The following is a 21,294-nucleotide window of genomic DNA, read 5'->3' as shown; positions in this document are numbered from 1 at the left end:
ATTCATTCATTTCACACTCAACGTTTCAATCATATGTAAAGGCTGATATGTCACACTATCACACATTTATACCACATTTAACTTTAATTTTGCTGCATTTGTTGGAGTTACATACACTCTTAGAAAGGATGTGTTAAAAAATGACACAAAAAATGTGTTGTTACACTATTAACACATTTTGTGTAAATTTTAACATAACATGTGTAAGAAAATGTGTAAACATTGAAAAAATGTGTAAAACGCTTAACACACTTGATGTGTTGCACAGTTTAACACATTTTGTGTGTTATTTTCAGAATCTAACAACAGGACCTAAAATTAGCAGCTCAGTAATTTGATACTAGCCCTGTGTTTAGTGAAATAAATTGTAGATTAACAATGTATTATAACTATATTAACTGAATAAATAAAATGTTTAGTTATTGTTTGTTTTCCTTAATCCTTTCCTCATTACTTTCAACAAATAAAACATTTTATAATGTAATGTGGACCAAGGTATGGTGTACTAAAATTCTGAAAGAGGATTAATTTTTTATTTCTCAATATGTATGGCATACCAATTAATGGCCATGGCTATACTATAAGCATAAGTATCCACAAAGAACAGGCTTAATTTTGACCGTAACATGTGAATACAATTGAAGCAAAAGTAGAAAATGAAATGAGTAAGAACACACATGCTTAAAATTGAAACAAATTCTGCCCAGCAACATGACATACCGGCGGCGGCGGGAAGGGGGCGCTATCTTTCGCGCCAATGAGACAAAGGAGACAAAGATGGAGGTTACGTCGCCTAGTATGTTGTCAGACCTTACAGTAAGTATCATTTACCAGTTTATCTTAATGTACTGAAAATATGCCGGGTTTCTGGAAGAATGTGAATTTATATAAAATATAGGAGTTTAGAGTTTAAGTTAATTACTGCTTAACTATACCTAGCTAACCTTAATGTAACAGTCTTGCTAACATATCCTACTCTTAATTTTATTATTAGTTCTTGGATTTCGTGCCATACTCCATTAGAGTTAATGTGTTTTGGTAGTATTTTTATGTATTACTTTATTCATGTATTTATCTATTTACTTTATTTATGTATTAGAGTATTCAGAAATTGCTCTTAGAACCAGTGTGGTAGTTGGCTAGCGGCTCCGACAGGCATTATGTTGTCTACGAGCAACGCCAGAGTCAGCACCTAACCGTAGCAGTGTTGAGTAAAATGACAATATTGTCGTTAGCTCTGAATATAGCAAATGTAGTTATCACCGCGACCATTCGTTTACTAGCAGAGAATAGGAATAAAGACTGAGTAACTTTAACATGAAATATACCTCATATTGACAGAGATAATTATTTTTTCAAGCAGTTAAAGCAGTTTTTGCATCTAGTATGATTAACTAAAGTATGTGCACATTCTTTTTTAAGGCTTATTGCTGGAAACATGCTCTGATATAGTTTCTTTTTTATGCAGAACTTCTGAGGAAGTAATAGTCAGTGTTATTTAAAAAACCAAACAACAGCAACTTGACCATGCAAATTATCTTACTTATTTAGCCATGTGTTTCATTTTTTCAGCACACATATGACAACTTAGAATCTGTCAAAGTCCTTGTAACCACTTTTATAGATGAGAAAGAAATTTGTAAAAAAAAATAAATTCTTATTGTCAGCAGTGCCACAGACATCAGACATCACTATTAGTCAGGATCAGATTTATTCACCAAGTAGCAACTAGAAGATTATTGCAGAGAGGTAAAGTGTCTGGTGTTGCCTTTACACAGTCTACCATTACCACAGAAGAACAAAGTCAACCCCTGAAGTCACTCAGGAAAGCCCCACAGATTCTTAAGGAGTATGAAACCTGTCGGTGCCATCGAGGAGGCTCCTTGTGAAGACTTGCATTGGGGATTTGGTGGAGAGGTGTGGTTAGTAAGTATTGCACTTTACTGTACTTTGTTAAAATTTTGCAATGAATGTTTTCCTTTAAAAATGTTGAAGTGCACAGAAGTAAAAAAGTTTACCTTTGTTTTCCAGTTACCCTCTTAGTGCAGAGAAGCTAACTGTAGCAAAAAGCATCCTCACCACTTTTCCACCCTTAAGTGGCAGGACAGGGGGAAGGATTTGTAAGTAAATTTAGCATTTTAATAATGTAAATTCCACTACATACTGTAAATTGCACTTGTTCCCACTTACTGTGTATCGTTTAACCTTTATCTAATTATTTATTAGAGCTTTTTTTCTCAGTTAAAATTGCTCAGCTGTTACCCATATACCTCTGTCCTTTCTTCCTCAGGAGCATTATTATGATCCAGTCTCTCATTGTGGATTCCTAGAGACTAAACTGCGCAACCTTAGACGGAATCTCGACCAGGGGCAGAGACATTATAAGAAGCGAAAAGTGACAGATGACTGTGGTGAAGACAAGAAGCTCAGGCGAGAGGATGGGAATACCAGCAGCACAGATGAGTGGGTCACCCAAGTTATTGCGGCCCTCAGCTGAGAACCTTCCAATTATCATGTCAGGCATGGAGGAAACATACACCAGTCTCAGAGCCTGGAATATTCGGAGAGTACCCACGGTTTTTGGACATGCCAAGTCTGGTAAGTTGCTTGGTTCTCTGGTAATGGTTTATGTACTCCTTCTCCACTCAGTTGTGTTTTGCATACAAAGTATGTAACAGGAGTCGATACATTTGGAGGTATGTTTATGAGCTCCTAGTGAATATTTTGAAAGTTTTATAACTTCAGAGTTTGATCATTACTCCCTGCGCACTGATTACAATGAGCATCACTTTTCACATGGTCCAAAATCTTAGTCGTACCACCAAATGACTATCTAATAGTAGGGACATCAAATGACAATGCAGAAAGTGCTGCTCGTGGAAGTGAAAACCCTACAAAAAAATCACCTAAACCTGTATGAAACTCTGCTTTCAGCAGCACTATTTTCAACAAAAAAGCTCTACAGGACAAACCGCAGATAGACAACATAAGAAATTGTCTGCTAGAAAGTTGAACATCAGCTAAAAAGTCCTAATTTTTTCTCAGGGTCTGATGGGACCCAAATCATAGCTAAAATTAAGGAATAATGGACTTGTATTCAAATACCACTCCAAGTAAATTGTTGTTTAACTGTGTAGGTAAGCTAGATGTGGAATGAGTAACAGAAATGTGATACTGTAAAGTTTGATCTTAGCCATACAGCTACCAAATGGACAGAATGTACTTTTGATTTAATGTATTTAATGCTTCATTTTAAACTTAAACACTTCTTTTATTTCCGTAGGCTGGACTTGGAGTTTGGCAATTTTACAGGAGGAAAGGTGGATCTCTTTTTGCGAAAATGGGAAGCCAGTATCATTCCGAAGCTCAAATCAATAGCTGCCCTGGAAACAAGAACCCCCCCGCCATGTGTTAACACACCTACTCCCACCAGTTGGTGCCAGTCGTTGCAGCCTTTTTTGCACTGGTATGTATTCAGTAAAGTTCTCACGGTATTTACCTGAGGAAAGCATTTGTCTACACCTCACTGAATACTATCTTTATCTTCCCCCATCTCCAAGCCTGGAACAAGTATTGCATCGCTTTGCAGTGATCCTGAAGCATCATCCACAACACACCAACCCCAGCTGATATGCATCGGTGATCTAAAGAGGGCAACCAGGCAGTACATCATTGTTGCTAAGAATGACAGAGTAACCATTTCTCTGAATGATGGCCTGACGTGTGCTGTGGATAAGCTTTTCAAACTGTACTGGGTATGTAACTTGTCCTATCCAGCACCACTTGGCTCCGTCTTCACCTTCTTTGATTTTGTCTATGACCTGCCGCTGTCCACCCAAAGGAAAACCAAAGTACTGGAGCTGATTGCACAGATTAAAGGATGCAAGTAAAATGTTCACCTGTCCAAAATGTAGAGAGTCTCTGTTCACAGAGGTGAGAAACCTCATTTGGCATCTTTGTCAAATACACTGCTTATCAGGACTGACCATTTTTATGCCTATGCAGTGGAAAGGTCAGACAATATAAACTGATTGGCTGAAATTTTTGATTTTTGTATTTAAACCCAAGGTACAAAATTGTATAACCTGGATGCTATATTCGCCAAAATGTATGTTTTTCTGTTTGCATGCAACTGCACATTTGTTAAATGTTGACAATTTGTTGAAGATGACAATTGTTACCTTTAAAAATTTTAATTCATGTATTGTCTGGATTATATCAGAACATTATATATATACACTCAACAAAAATATAAACGCAACACCTTTGTTACTGCTCCCATTCCCCATGGGATGGACGTAGAGACCTAAAATTCATTCCAGATACACAATATAACCATCCCTCCCAAACAGTGGTCACAAATCAGTCCAAATGTGTGGTAGTGGGCACATCTGCTATATTGAGATAATCCATCCCACCTCACAGGTGTGCCACATCAGGATGCTGATCTGACATCATGAGTAGTGCACAGGTGTACCTCAGACTGCCCACAACAAAAGGCCACCCTGGAATGTGCAGTTTTTTGCGCTATTGGAGGTCTGGGGACCCAGAACCGGTCAGTATCTGGTGTGACCACCATTTGCCTCATGCAGTGCAACACATGGTCGCATGGAGTCTATCAGATTGTCAATTGTGGCCTGTGGAATGTTGGTCCACTCCACTTCAATGGCTGTGCGAGGTTGTTGGATATTCGTGGGAACTGGTACACGCTGTCGTATACGCCGGTCAGGCACATCCCGAACATGCTCAATGGGTGACATGTCCGGTGAGTATGCTGGCCATGCAAGAACTGGGACATTCTCAGCTGCCATCTGCCCTGAACAATGTGAACCATGATTCATCTGTGAAGCGCACACCTCTCCAACGTGCCAGACGCCATCGAATGTGAGCATTTGCCCACACAAGTCTGTTACGGCGACGAGCTGGAGTCAGGTCAAGACCCCGATGAGGACGACGGGCATGCAGTTGAGCTTCCCTGAGACGGTTTCTGACAGTTTGTGCAGAAATTGTTTGGTTGTGCAAACCAATTGTTCCAGCAGCTGTCTGGGTGGCTGGTCTCAGACGATCTTGGAGGTGAACCTGCTGGATGTGGAAGTCCTGGGCTGGTGTGGTTACACGAGGTCTGCGGTTGTGAGGCCGGTTGGATGTGCTGCCATATTCTCTGAAACGCCTGTGGAGACGGCTTATGGTTGAGAAATGAACATTCAGTGCACGGGCGACAGATCTGGTTGACATTCCTGCTGTCAGCATGCCAGTTGCACGCTCCCTCATTGCTTGTGGCATCTGTGGCATTTTGCTGTAAGACAAAACTGCACATTCCAGGGTGGCCTTTTGTTGTGGGCAGTCTGAGGTACACCTGTGCACTACTCATGATGTCAGATCAGCATCCTGATGTGGCACACCTGTGAGGTGGGATGGATTATCTCAATATAGCAGATGTGCCCACTACCACACATTTGGACTGATTTGTGACCACTGTTTGGGAGGGATGGTTATATTGTGTATCTGGAATGAATTTTAGGTCTCTACGTCCATCCCATGGGGAATGGGAGCAGTAACAAAGGTGTTGCGTTTATATTTTTGTTGAGTGTATATTGAAAAAATTGAAAAATTGAAAAAAGGGCAATCATATATATGATTGCCCTTTTTTCAATTTTTTTTTGACATTTTAATGATCTAGAGAGATAGAAAGCTAGTCAGATATGAATTTTGTTTGATTTTGTAAAGTAAAAATTGTGATATAGCTTTGGCTAAAATTGAATTTAAAACATTTTAATTGAAAAGATTCTGACAGTTGTTGTTCATTCAGTTTGTAATGATTTATAATATGCCAAATAAAAAATGGAATTCAATAAGTGTATAATATATACCCATCTTTTTTCTCCTTTTTTAAAAAAAATTTGAAATGTACACATTTTAACACATCTTTGTGTCAAAATAACACATCTTTGTGTTTACATTTTTTAACACAGAAGATGTGTTAAAGGAGGAGACACATTAATTGTGTTAAAACTGACACATCATGTGTTGTCCCTAATCTGATGCAGCACATGTGTTAAAATTTAACACATGATGTGTCAATTTTAACACATCCCTTCTAAGAGTGTAGTAATAATTAGTGTATTTGGCAGTATAATATATGTATGTACAACTTCTTTATTATGAGGTACGATGTCTTCTGCACATGTATCCAGATCTCTTGTTCAGGAATGGCTCTCCATTACTAGATGAGTGCAGTTGGGCAGGGAAGTGTCACGATATGCTCCTGATCCAGAAAGTCCTGCACTACTGCTTATCTAGTACTAAATCTGACAATAACAAGTGGTGGCTTTAGCAATAGTAGCAATTAAACTAACCGTAAATTAACTGCATTATTGGCTAATTATATAAATCACAACTCTATCAAAGTATCAAAAATAAAACTATTTGTTCTGCAGAAAAGAATCTTCCCTGTCAGTTTTATGTGGATCAATATTATTGCTGTGGATGTTTAAGGTTAAGGTTTTTACCTAGAAACAGCTAATGACATCAGACTTAAAGAGCGGGTAGTAAGTCTTCTGCTTCATCTTGTTCTGCTGTATTTGTGACTAAGTTGCTGTTTAAACCACATTTTCACATAACAGTGTTTAACTCTCAGTGAAGCTGCAGCGTTTGTTTGACTTTGGGACCTGAAACAGAGTTTGGACATGGAAATGGATAATGATGTGAGACTTGAAGACCGGATTTTGACGTCTATTGAACTTCTAGTGTTGACGTAAGTAGGAGCTCAGTGGGCGGGCTATTTATTGTCCAGATGTGGTTGCTGTGAATATCTTTTCATTGTCAAACTCAGACTCATTTTTAAAATGCTTCTACATGTATATGCTCTGTAGAAACAGTTATGTGTGAAGGAATGCAGACTGATCAGCGGACATCTCCAAGTGAGCAGATGCACGGTGGACGTCTCCAGCTTCTCATAGGCAGTCTGCAAAATGTGTGCATCGATAAAGACTGTCGAGCAGATAGTCCAGTTCATGCATACGCACAACTACCGATCACAACCACATTGACTTCCTCTTCACAATAAAACAGGATACAAACCTCACTAAAATAAAAACGAGCCATATTTAATGTAAATGTTCTTTTAAACTATGTTGTAGTCCTCTTAAAGGTTTACTAAATACTTTAACCATTATTAGTTTACATTTTAACATGGATTTCAACGGTTTTAATATTTCAACACATTTTAATAAATGACAGTCTTAACCTGGTTACAAACAAATAAGTTGATTAATTAAAAATAAATGAATCAGGTATAGAAAAACAGGAAAATGTAAAATGACAAAAACAAAAAACCTCACATGTACTGAATAAATCAATAGAAATCTTGTTTGTTTGCTTGTTAGTAAATAAGTGATATCTATCATTTTGATAACAACATTAATCTGGGACTCTCCTCAGCTCTTACTGGGACAGTGGCGCGGCTGCCCCTCTGTTGGTCTTCCTTGGTCTCTTGTGTTCTGGGGGCCTCTGGATGTCTGGAGTTTTGATCTCCTCCATACCTGCTTCACGCCCTGGAGGACGGGGCTGTGGCCCCCCCACACCCTCTAGCAGATTATTACATGAAGGAACCTTTTAAAAAAAACAAAAAACAAGCGCGTCCATGCTCACAGGTGTACACACGGGTGCTCACACCCACAAACTACACCCTTTTTGGCTCCTACCTCAAAGCACACTGTGTTCTGTTGATCTTATGTGCTGCACAATAATGTTTAACATTTAGTATTTACTGTCATATTCCCATATATCATTGTGATGTTGTTTATTCTATTACTCTTGTTCTCTTCTGCTTGTTTTCTTTTTTCTTTCTCAGCAGGTGATCCAGGTGATTGATATATGCATTTTTTTTTCTCTGCCTGTTCTGTTGGTTTTTGTCTTTTGCCCTTCTCCCCCGTCCCTCTTCTCAGCTGTTTCTCTTTCCCTCTTTCTTTCTCCCCCTCTTTCCCCCAGTCAAGTCTGTCCCATGTTCAGTAAGTGAAAATAAAATAAACAATAAAAGGTGAATCAAATGGGAAAATAAATAAATAAATAAATAAATAAATAAATAAATAAATAAACCAGGTATAGAAAAACAGGAAAATGTAAAATGACAAAAACAAAAAACCTCACATGTACTGAATAAATCAATAGAAATCTTGTTTGTTTGCTTGTTAGTAAATAAGTGATATCTATCATTTTGATAACAACATTAATATTTGTAAATAAAAAATATTTTTCCTCCAAAGACATGCAGTTAGTGGGGACAGGTTAATTGGAAACACTTAATTGCCCACTGGTGTGAAAGTGGAGATGACTGTGAGTGCGATGGTTGTCTCTGTCCATGTGTCAGCCCTGCGGCAGACTGGTGACCTGTCCACGGTGTACCCTGCCTCTCGCCCTAAGACAGCTGGGATAGGTCCAGGCAGAAGCGAGTGGATGCACAGTGATGGTGCTAAATTTATATTGGTTTGTCACCATTACTCTTATCTCTATGTGCTATTATGTATCTGGTGCTCCGGTCTGTCCTGGCTGAACAAAAGAGGACGTGAGGGTGGAGCTGACATGACAGAGGGAAGGAGGGTTCTTTGTGCCTGGTTTACTTATTCGCGCTGTGGTGTAATCACTTTGTGTTTACAGTGGTTTGCTCTGCTACATAGGCTGAGTTCTTGCTTTGGTTTGGTCAGTTTAAGTTCACGGTCTGTTTAAAGCAGCGTTCTGGTTATTTTACCTGCAGTTGTTTGGTATTCTTCAAATAAAATCCACTTTTTGAACAATGCACCTGTACCTGTGTGTTCTGCTCAGTTCCTGAATATAAAAATCAAATATTATTTGTGATTATCTGTTTGACTTTAAAGATGTGGTTGGACCATACTACGTGTCCTTTGGAATTGTACAACCAGCCACAGACCAAGTCACACAGCTGTGTGCTGGCTGAATAAAATCAAATGGTCTGAACATGCAGTCATTTATTGGCTGTACTAAAGCCAAGTTAAAGACTGGCGCTACAGGCAATTATATTATTGCCATTTTTGTAGAAATAGTGTTCCTCTCCCTTCGTCCCCCACGACTGGATCATACTCTATACAAATACTATATAATTGCCTACATAATGTATTTTATGTGAGTGCATGGTTGTATGGGCTACTAGCCCCATGCTAATGAGACAATCACAAGAAAAAACAGACATTTGTGAGGTAATAAAAAAAATGTGTGAAATTTTAAATGCCTTCAAAATGAACAAAGAAATGCAAAGAAACCATTTTATTAAAATTATTATTATTACTATAAATTATCAAAGTATTTGGAGTTAAATGTTTCATTTTATTATTTATTTACTTGTTAACCTTTATTTAACCAGGAAGATCCCATTGAGATTAAAAACCTGGCCAAGATAGGCAGCAAGTGTCTCACAGTTACAGAAATTACTCAATTAAGCACAGGCAGCAACAACACACATGCGAAAAAATAAAAAATAAAATTCAATAAAATTCAATAAAGTTCAAATAAAAAATCAGTTAAAATCAATCGAATTGAAACAGTTGCATGTTATGGACTTGGCCTCAAGGATTCGTAGTTTAGATTTAAAAGCACTTCATGAAATGAATTCAGTCATTTTTGTTCTGCAGTTTGTTCCAAGCCGACGGTGCTAAATCGACAAAAGCTCTTTTACCAAATGACCTTTGTCAAACTGACAGATACTGGCACAGTACAAGTGTCCTCATGCAGAAAACAACACAGACATAAGTAAATACATATATAATGTTTGTCTAGTATTACTGACCACACAAAGTGCTTTGGCTAAAAGTGTCTTGTTCTCATACTTTGTAAAATGCTTCATTCTTTACACTTGAAGCACTTTATTTACCTTTCAGTGCTGGACAATTTTGAATCACCAGTTAACCTCACAGGCATGCCTTTGGACTGCAGGAGGAAGCTGGAAAACTGAATAAACCTGCAAAGGCACAGAGCATGCAGACTCAAGAGTTGGAGTTCAAACCAGGAACCTTTCTCCTGTGAGATGACAGTGCTAAACACTTCACCACTGTGCCATCTATGCATGGACCGCAGGTTTGTTAACCCAAAATAAAAATACATACTGGAAAATTGCTGAATTAGAGCTGATTTGATAAGTGTACCTAATAAAGTGGTTACTGATATTGTCAAGCTAAAGGATTAATAGTACCTTCGTGCTCTAAAACTTGTGTCAGTTTCCCAAAATATATGAAAATGGGGGAAGTGAATTTTCTTCTTCTTCTTTTAAAGCTCCACCTGTCAGTAATTATGTTATCTAATGACTGTGTGTAACGGAAAACAGCTCTTTATCCGGTTGTTCAGTGATGCCGCGACGAATCCTACTTCCGGGTCTAAAGTAGTCTGCGTTTAATATGGCTTTTGTGTTGTTAACATGTTTAATGTTATGTATTTTCTTCTATTTGATCTCAAAAAGCTCCTAAAACAGTCAGTGATCACTGTTGACCTCCCTCGGCTTTTATTACCGCTAATCATTTATTTAAGCTCAGTTTTTAAAACCTTAGGATGTAACTACAGCCCAGCCCATGCAGCAGTATATGAATGACTAACCTCGTATTGTGGATGGATTATCTCAGTTGTTCTCCTGGCTGAAGTTTGGTCCTTTTACAGCATCCTGCCATGCGATTACATTTGTTCCTGACCACCGAGAACACTCACGGTAACTTTTATCGAGTGGAAAAACAGTTAGCTTGTTTATATTATGATAACATAGCTGTGTCGCTAGCGGTCACGTAGCACATCATTATATACCAGCTAGCCCAACTTCAGTAACCCTACAAACGTCACTGCTGTTTAGTTTTCTGTCTTCATTTATGCTGGAAGTGATAGCAGAGCTGTACGTTTTAATTTGTTTCCAAAACCCCGCAGTCAGGACATGCTATATTGTATTTAGATAGAAGCTAGCGAGCTAACTCCCTGCTAACTTCTAACTCCGTTAAATGTCATAAATTCCGTTTTCATGGATGCCTGGGTGTTAAACTCAATTGTTACACCTGGTAGAGCAGAACGCTGATCATTTTATTAAAGATGAAAGACTTTAGACAGTTTTTCAACTCTCAGTAATCCCATAGTGATCGTTTGATATATGGACCTGCAGCGGAGTTTAGACCCAGACACGGCTAGTGACGTCAGACTGAACAACCAGATTGCAATAAGCCTTCAGAAAATTACAACCGCACTCTGCAGTTTTAAAAAAGCATTTGATTGTCTTTCGTTGTTTGTAGCCCTTTAGTCTTTCTTTTTAGATAAAGTTGCTAAATACAACAATTTGTACTAACCCCAAAAGTCACTGACTAACTGTTCAACACTCAGTGAGCAACAGTTAAATATTTTACCCTTGGAAATCGGTGGAGACCAAAACAGAGTTAAAATGAGAGTGACTTTTGACCTTGATTAAAAACACAGTGTCAAATGTGCTAATGTTGCTCCTTCTGTGGGCGACTCTAGAGTCGTGTCCCCCAAGCAGACAAGTCAGAAAAGGTTTTCTTTTTAAAAATATGTTTCAAACTAAAATAGACCACTGGAAGAAATGCCAGCTTTAGTTCATATTCGCCTGGCTTCATGCTGTCTGAATAAGCCCTAGAAAATTCTGACTCCTTGGTAGTGTAAGATCAGGATTATGCCTTTTTAAAGTGTCTTTCTGACACTGAGCTAAAGAGGGATCTAGCCAGAAAATGACAGACCACTTGTGGAAGAACGAACAGCCAGTTCCTCACTCCCCAACCTGGCACTGCAGCAGACAGATGTGCTGATATGCCATCTATAGCCGCAGGCCTTTTCTGACTTCTAAAGGCTTCCGCTGTCAAAATGGGGCGCCTGGGAGCGCATGACACAAAAGTTAAATGAAGGTTAAATGGAAGCACTTCAAAGTGGGAGATCTCCACAGAAAAATAACGGAGGAAAGGTTAATGTGTGTCTTGTTGAGACACCAGAGCAGCTTGTAGCTTTTGGCCATATCAGTTTGAGGTCCAGTTTGGGTCAGAACGCCTCCGGGCCATCTTTTTATTGGTTTGGTTCGCTCCGTAGCTGATGCTTTGAGAGACATTTTCCTCTGATATAGCATCAATGCATAGACTGTGATATGAGGGGCAGACAATATTGGCTTTATATGCATTAGATATCAGGCAGCTGCTATCAACCACATCTAATACAATGTGAGTCCCTCAGGGATCGCTGACACAAAGAAACTGATTGGAAACGCTGCAGTAAAGCTTCTGTTTTTAAAAGAGGGGTTTCTAGTTCTGCTTTACATGATAAGTAAGGATTTATTTGGTGGTATGTAGGTTTAAGTATGACAAATCAGGAAATGTGTTTCCCATTTCTGAATAGAGTACGCCACTGCTTCTGGGCAAACAGCTAGCTTCCATTATGCTAAGCTAACAGCATCTGGTTAAAGCCTTACATTTAATGGATGTGCATGTGAATGGTATCAAGGTTCATTTTATACTAAATTTTATGTGGTATTTCAGTGTGTGCATGATCCAGTGGACTTTGTGAAATACTGATATTTTTGATTAAATAAGGACTTGTTGTTCTAGTAGTTATGAAGGATAAACTGTTCATATCTTTTCTAAACAGTCCCTCTCACATCTGCACACCGTGCTAGTTGTTCAGTGCTGTTGGATTCTCTGTTTCATGGACAGAAGGCTACCTCATCTTTAACAATGAATATGTTTTCCTACAACCTAAACAAACATTTGAATGAGGCGAGTAAAGACGAGAGGAGGGAGCAGGAATGAACACAGTTGGATGCTTTTGTCTTACTAAGAACTACAGCGCTGTAAAAAACCAAGTACACTATCGTTCAGTAGCTTGTAGCCTTTAGCAGCAGTAATGTGAACTAATCTTTTTTTGTGTGACTTTATCAGTTTATCACAAAGTTTTGAGATTTCGGTCGGGCTGTTCGATATGACGAAATATATTCGATGACAAAATTAAAAGATCTATTGTTTCATATTATAGGCTATCGTTTGTCACAAAATACACTGTTTACGAAATATTTTTTCATCGTTTGGATGGTCACCACGTGGATGCAGGCACAGAGAATACCAGCATGGCCAGTAAAGATGAGGCAGAACCAGTTAGGTCCAAACAGAAGGACCAGTCCAAATACATTGAGGACCTTATTCCTAAACGTGGGGCTACCTCTGCAGCATGGACATGGTTTGGTTATGAAAAGTATGACACGGACCAGAAAACTGTACTATGCAAATTATGCTGCAAACCAGCCCCCACCACAGTGTGGATTTTATACCAGTTTTTAAATTGTGTTGATCGGTTATGATAAAATTATATGCAATGTTTGTTTTTCTTCCTGAATACTATCGTTGTTTATATTTACTGCGGGAAGAAACTAAAAACTGTGTTTTATAAGGAAAACGCTCCAAAGCTCCGCTGTGAGCAAAAACAACACCAAAAAAACCCCACCCTTTCCTATTGGTCGAAAAATGTACCATGTCAACCAATCAAAAAAATGATATGGCAACATGGCATTTAGTTGTTTAGGGAGGGGGAAGTTTTAGGAGTGACACCGTGTTTTGACGTGAGAGATTTGCGACGTTTAGCACAGATCTTGTGTAGTTAGTGTTCAAGGTTCAAGGTTCTTTATTTGTCACATGCATAGTTATACAAGTATAACACACAGTGAAATGTAGCCTGACACGCTCCTCGACATGTGCAAAAATTGGGGGGGTGTAGAGGAAGAACATTATATATATACACATATAGTATATACACTGGGTGAATGTGCAGTAGTAGCAGCAAGCAGGTGAATTCTGTACATTAATATGAATAGACATCTGACTATTTTACAGGATAGACAATATAAACATATTTAAAATTAAAGGAATTTGAAATGTACATTGTGCCTTGGTTTAGTGTCTGGAAGAGTCCTGTCTCAGTCAATTATAGATGATGTGAGAGGGCGGGTGTGTGTGTTTAGGGCACGGATGGCTTGGGGATAGAAGCTCCTCTTGAGTCTCTCTGTCCTTGCCCGGAAGATGCGGAACCTTCTACCAGATTGCAGAAGTTGGAACAGTTTGTTGCCAGGATGGGACGGGTCCTTCAGTATCTGCGCTGCTCCAGTCCGGCATCTCCTAGTGTAGGTGTCCTGAAGCGGGGGGAGAGCAATCCTGCAGCAGCGTTCTGCTGTACGGATCACTCTCTGGAGAGCTTTTTGGTCCTTCACACAGCTGTTCCCAAACCACGATGTCATGTTCTGTGTGAGGATGCTCTCCACAGCGCCTGTATAGAAAATCCTGAGGATCTTTGGAGAGACCCTGAACTTCCTCAGTTGTCGTAGGTGATACAGGCGCTGCCTAGCCTTTTTGGTCTGGACCTGAATGTGGGCAGCCCATGTCAGGTCTGAGGAGATGTGGACACCAAGATACTTGAAGGACTGCACCCTCTCCACTGGAGCTCCATTGATGATGATGGGCTTGTAGTCTCTGTGCTGACCCCTTCTGAAGTCCACCACCAGCTCCTTGGTCTTGCTGACGTTCAGCTGGAGGTGGTTGTCCTGGCACCACGATGCCAGATTCTTCACTTCATCCATGTAGGCCGCCTCATCGTTGTTGGAGATGGCACCCAACACCACTGTGTCGTCAGCAAACTTCACAATGGTGTTGGAGCCGTGGGTGGCCACACAGTCTGAAGTGTAGAGGGAGTAGAGCAGTGGCGAGAGGACACATCCCTGAGGTGCTCCTGTGTTGATGGTGATGCTGTTGGAGAAGCACCTGCCCACCTGTGTGTAGTGTAGTCAATAGTTTTGTTGTGTGTGTCAGAACAATGAGGCCACTGCTGAATGTTACAGGTGTTACAGGAGTGATATGTCTCCTGCTGTCAGGCCTGCAGGTATCAGGCTGTTGTTCTCCTTTATCTCATAGTGGACAGAAATTATTTTTTGGAGTGCCACAAATAATTTGTGTGGCATCAGATTTGATGCAGAACAGCTGATTGTTCTGTAAATAGTTTGAAATGTTTATTTAAAAACGCCTTGGCTGCATTTTTAGGTAAACAGCTGCAAAAAACTTTGTTGTTTGCATAACTCAGTTACTTTTTTGAAGAAGTAACTATATAATTAATTGTCCAACATTGGTCATTATTTACTGTATTTTGCAGACAGAGAGTTACAGACTCTCTCCCAGACCACAGACTCACTACACAGGTCAATTTTTTTTTTTCATTGTAAGTGGGCTAAAGCAGTTAATTAAAAGTAGCCTAACATAAATGTAAATAATAAACCATGTAATTTGGATGGATTCGATGCTGGTGTCACCACAGTGCAGACGTCTGATGTTGCTCACTGTGGTCCATGTGTCCGCTCAGGGAGTTTGTGTGTTCGCTCAGACACATGAAAAATTAGAGGGAACATTGCTCGTGAGCACAATCGCTGTGTGTGTCGCATACTTTACAGTTGCGTTTGTTTTTAGTGCACCTTTTTTAAACGAACAATTCCTTGATCGACAAATGTGTCAGATCAGTTCGGTGTATCAAATTAGGGCTGTCTGAGAGTAAATTCCCACTGCAGCAGTCCACACTTGAATATGCAAGTACGACTGGATGTCAGAGTTAAGCCGGTAGCCACACAGCTGTGAACGAGCCAGTGATTGCAACGCATGAATGGAACAGCTGATGCCAATCAGCTAATAAAAGCACAACGTTTGCACTCTGCTTCAAGCACTGTTCCACTATTTTACTTTGCTAAAATGTCTTTAGCGTAAAAAGATACTTAAAAATATGGTTATAGAGCACATTTTTATACAGTACCAAGCATACAGTTCCTGATGAGCATTTAAATAGGTGTTTTCATGCATAAAGCATGAAAAACATTCAGAGTCATGAATAATATATAAAACCAGTGAATGCTTTATACATCTTTAACTTTTCCCCATTTTTCCATAAATATTTGGCTGCTGCTCGCATTCGAGGCATATTTTACATTTGCTGCATAAAATCTACCTTTCATAAGGTTATAAAAAAAAGTGGTTGGAGTGTGTTTATAGAGTCCTGTTAAAAGGCGAGAGACAAGAGAAGCGTAGGAATAAAAAAAGGATTGGAAGCAGCTGGATGTGCTGCGGTTACAGCCTCAATGCAACATCAAAGAATGGCTACATATCCGCTGGGCCGCCCGTGTCCCTTCAGTGTTTAACCTAATATCACAACATTGTTAGTGAAGTGCGCTTAGCCTGAGCACTAGTATGACAGCTAATTGCCAACCGGCAGCACTCAAAGGAGGCTGACCTGAAACTCTGCAGCTTTACAGGGAATATGGTTTGACACTGTTTTGAAGGTCAGCTTCTTCTGCATTCAAACCCCAACAGGTCCTTCCCCCTGGGGTGCCCCATCCTGCTGAAAAGGCGATCACAGGAAACTGGAGAGGCGTATTGTTCTCTCTTTGCTTGGTGACCCTCACCGCCCCATTAAAATCTAGCCTGAAACTCTGCCTGAGGGTCTTCAGCCATCATCGGCACGCATAGCCTCACTGATGCATTGCATACTAATGAGACAGCGGGGAGCGGGCCATGTGGAGTGGGCGACAGGATGGGGTGGGGGCATCTTTGAAGTGTGAGTTTTCATTGGTCACCATTAACCAGAATTAATATGAGAATGATGCGTGATTATTAGTGAGTTAATTATTGAGTTTGATGCAGGAGGAGCTGCACTGTGAGTGCAGTGAGAGTTGTTGGTCCCATCCAGGTGATTTTGTGTGCTGACTGTTAATGGAAAGACACACTGAGATATTATTCATTCTGCTGACTTGCTGAAGCATTATTGCCTCCACCTTGGAGGTTCTGTTTTCATTTGGCGGTTTGTTTTTGTGCCTCTGTGTCAGCAGGAAATTTGATATTTGAAAAACTTTTACAATTTATAAGCTGGGCATCAGACTAATGAGACCACTGATCATTTTTTTTGATGGGATCAAACTAATATAGCAAAGAGAGTCTGGTGGATTATAACTTAGAATCAATATATAATTATACTTGTAATTAAAATTAGGAATATTAATGTCTTGATGCATGTTCAGTCATCCAGGTAAGTAAATCCCCAAAAGTTGATTCTGTTCATCTCATTTTCGGCGTTCTCTCAATGAGCTTCACGAGGTCATCACCTGAAATGGTTTTCCAAAAGTCTTGAAGGAGAGATGCTGAACACTTGTTGGCACCTTTGCCGTTAGTCTACGGTTCATTGTCATAGGTTAGGTGACTGCAAGCCAGGCCATCTGACGCATCACTCTCCTTGGTCACATAGCCCTTACACAGCCTGGAGTGTGTTTGGGTTCATTGTCCTGTTGGAAAAGAAATGATGGTCCAACTAAATGCAGGATGCTGTGGTAGCCATGCTGGTTCAGTGGGCCTTCAATTTTGAATAAATTCCCAACAGTGTCACCAGCAAAGCACCTCCACACCATCACTCCTCCTCCTCCATGCTTCACGGTGGGAACCATGCATGTAGGGACCATCCGTTCACTTTTTCTGCGTCGCACAAAGACACAGCAGATGGAAGCAAATTTGGAGTCATCAGACCAAAGCACAGATATCCACTGGTCTAATGTGCATTCCTTGTGTTTCTTGGTCCAAACAAATCTCTTTTGCTTCTTGCTTTTCCTTAGTCGTGGTTTCTTAGCAGCTATTTGACCATAAAGGTCTGATTCAGGTCTGACACAGTCTCCTCTGAACAGCTGATGTAGAAATGTGTATGCTACTGGAACTCTGTGACATTTATCTGGGCTCTAATCTGAGGTGCCTTTAACTTGGGATTTCTGAGGCTGGTGACTCAGATGTATCCTCAGCAGCAGAGGTGACTCTTGGTCTTCCTTTCCTGGGGCGTCCTCATGTGTGCCAGTTTCCTCGTAGCATTTGATGGTTTTTGCGACTGCACTTGGAGACACATTCAAAGTTTTAGCAATTTTCCAGACTGACTGACCTTCAGCTTTTAAAGTAATAATGGAATTTGGTTCTTGCCATAATATGAATTCTAACAGTTGTCAAACAGGTTGTTTCACAGCTGACAGCCCTGACTTCTGCACAACACAACTGATGGTCCCAACCCCATTAAGAAGGCAAGAAATTTCACAATTGACCCCTGACAAGGTGCTCCTGTCAAGTGAAACCATTTCAAGTGATAACATCATGAAGCTCATTGAGAGAAGGCCAAGGGTTTGCAGCGCTGTCAACAAAGGGTGGCACTTTGTGCAAATCTAAAATATAAGACATATGTAGAGTTATTTATGAATTTCTTTGCTACATAATTCCATATATCTTGCATGATATATTTGATGTCTCCAGTTTGTATCTACAATATAGAAAGTAGTAAAAATAAAGAAAAAACAATACCTGAGAAAGTGTGTCCAAACCTTTGACTGGTAGTGCACATCTGTGTTATTGTCAAAGAAAACCACAGCCAACATTATCATAAACATATAAGTAACACTTAATAAATTAAAGATGCACTAATTGATATTTTGATATAATTATCAGTATGTTCATGTGTCCAGAGTCACTCTGTTAAGCTCTGAGCTTTTTAACATTTTCCAGTTTATTATTTTTGCAACCACCAGCTGCAACGGATATTCATGCCATGTTCTGTACGTGCTGGACAGTGTTTAAAGTTTTACTTAACAGAAAGTAATGAATTACATCCTTCCACAAGTCACGAGAATCATTAGTCCTCCTGCAGTATTGGAAGGAACTTAATTAAATGTGCATATAATGAATGGTTGCCTAATATGTCTTCACCCAAACTGTAAAGACCACATGTGGTCTTTACAGTTTGGGTGAAACTGGTTTGGATCATGAGGCAGATGTACTACTATGTCACTGACATGCTGATTTAAAAAGTTCTGGGTTATGTTACTTATTTGCTTCCTACAGACCACAGGTGGCTTTTCCTCCTTCTTTGGAATGTTTTTCACCAACTTTTATGTTTACTTTGTTACACTTAAGGATTGTGTGTGGCCTGATTAGGGTAGGAATTATTAATGATTGGGACTGTAACTATATTATACTGTTAATTTTTGAATTATGTGATTTTGTATCTCAGGTCATTTTGCGGGGTAACATAAAAGTAATGTAACGAGTAGTTTAATGAATTAGTGTCTATAGCAGGGCCGGTATCCTTAAACTTTTCCATGTGTCTCTGCTGCAGCACACCTGAATAAAATCAGAATCAGAATCAGAATGGGTTTATTGCCAGATGTTGAGGTTTACAACATTAGGAAATTGCTGCGGTGCTTCAGTGCAGACAATAAGAATTAAAGTGCTATGTAGAAAGAAAGATATGTGCATGAGATATACATGAGATATATACATGAGAATAAGAATTATGAGTGCTACGTAGAAAGATATATACATGAGTGCAGGTGGTGATCAGTGCCAGACATGAAATGATGCAGTGACACAGCGTAGGGTCATGTGTTAGTGGCGGGGACAGTCATGTGGTTATTGTTCATGTGTCCAACAGCAGAGGGGAAGAAACTGTTCTTGTGGCGAGAGGTTCTGGTGCGAATGGACCGGAGCCTCCTGCCTGAGGGGAGCAGGTCAAACAGACTGTGTCCAGGGTGAGAAGGGTCAGCTGAGATCCGGGCTGCACGCCGCAGAGTCCTGGAGGTGTACAGGTCCTGCAGAGATGGGAGTCTGCAGCCAATCACCTTCTCAGCAGAGCGCACAACACGCTGCAGTCTCTGTTTGTCCCTGATAGTGGCTCCAGCGTACCACACGGTGATGGAGGAGGTGAGGATGGACTCGATGATTGCAGTGTAGAATTGCATCATCGTCCGTGTTGGCAGGTTGAAATTAGTAGGTGATTAGCAAGACTCTATAGAACTTGACTGCAGGTGGCAATTCAGCCATTTGATTCATGTTACAGCAGCTCATGAATGAATATGGTTCAATAAAACTAGTTTTGGAAGTGCTTTTTAAAAAAAAACAAAAAAAAACTTAAGTACATTTAAATAAAAGTGTAAGTAAGGTTAGGTGTTGCCACCTCAGCATGCAGTCAAGTCTTGCTAATCACCTACAAATCTTATTCAGGTGTGTTGCAGCACGGACACATGGAAAAGTTTCAGGATATCGGCCCTGCTATAGACACTAAGGCTACATCCACACGTACCCGGGTATTTTTGCAAACGCAGATTTTTCTATGCGTTTGCACCTTTCGTCCACACGTAAACGGCGTTTTCGGTCACTGAAAACGGAGATTTCTAAAAACACCTGCCAGGGTGGAGATTTTCTTAAACTCCGTTTTTGCATTTACGTGTGGACGAGAAAAACGGAGAAAACGCAGCGTCAAAGGTGTGCGCCTTTTTTGACGTCACACTGTGCGCCACGTTATTGTTTCGGTGAAATTAATTTCTACAATACTGTTACTTGTACTCTCTGCAGTGTTTAAATGCTCACATATACACACACAGTTACTGTCCCTCCACACATACGACTCGGTTCTGCTTCTATGCCCCATCTTTGTTTACTATTTCCCACCGAGGCTTCTAGACTTCTGATTGGCCAACATTTCTACACGGTTAGGAATATATCGCCACCTGTTGCTTTGGCATGTTCCTAGCAGCATTTTCCTTCATTTCTGCGTTTACGTGCGGATGGGATTATTTTTTAAAACGAAAACGGAAAATCTCAGTTTTCAAAAATACCCGTGTACGTGTGGACGTAGCCTAATTCATTAAACTACTCATTACATTACTTTTATGTCACCCTGCAAAATGACCTGAGATACAAAATCGCATAATTCAAAAATTAACAGTATAATATAGTTACAGTCCCAATCACTGATAATTCCTACCCTAATCAGGCCACACACAATCCTTAAGTGTAACAAAGTAAACATAAAAGTTGGTGAAAAACATTCCAAAGAAGGAGGAAAAGCAACTCTTGTATCAACAGAATCAGACAGAAATGGAGTCTATAATGCTACATGTAGCATTATAGCTACATGACTGCTCATTCCTGCTTTTGTCACCTGTTGAATTCAGCTGCTCGGCTGGCGTCAGCATTCACTCCCTTTAACATCACTCGGCACTTGCCAGACTTCATATATCTACAGATCTATAGCTTTGTGATAAAATGATGTCTTTGCATTTGCTTACAGAAGAGCTAATTTAAGTCACGTGGAAAGGTAACTATGTTCTAGATCAACTAGCCTTCTTTCTGACAATAGAGGAGTCGCCTCCTGTTGGCCATTAGAGAGAGTGCAGGTAAAATACTGCTAAAAACCTCACAGGTGGAGGCTACATTA

The 21,294-nt window shown here is 40.0% G+C and overlaps 1 long non-coding RNA gene across 1 annotated transcript; it reads left to right on the top strand.

Annotated features, from left to right (window-relative positions):
• Nucleotides 1-506: 506 nt before the first annotated feature.
• Nucleotides 507-4,245, top strand: LOC113008577 (uncharacterized). The gene is made up of 6 exons (XR_003270046.1): nucleotides 507-816; nucleotides 1,779-1,926; nucleotides 2,032-2,120; nucleotides 2,291-2,598; nucleotides 3,284-3,466; nucleotides 3,561-4,245. It is a non-coding gene; the product is annotated as an uncharacterized LOC113008577 (long non-coding RNA).
• The last annotated feature ends 17,049 nt before the right edge of the window (nucleotides 4,246-21,294 follow it).

This window comes from Astatotilapia calliptera, chromosome 17, assembly GCF_900246225.1.
Source record: "Astatotilapia calliptera chromosome 17, fAstCal1.2, whole genome shotgun sequence".
Taxonomy (NCBI): domain Eukaryota; kingdom Metazoa; phylum Chordata; class Actinopteri; order Cichliformes; family Cichlidae; genus Astatotilapia; species Astatotilapia calliptera.
Note: the sequence above shows the minus strand (reverse complement) of the source record. Positions and strands in the feature narration are given on the sequence as shown.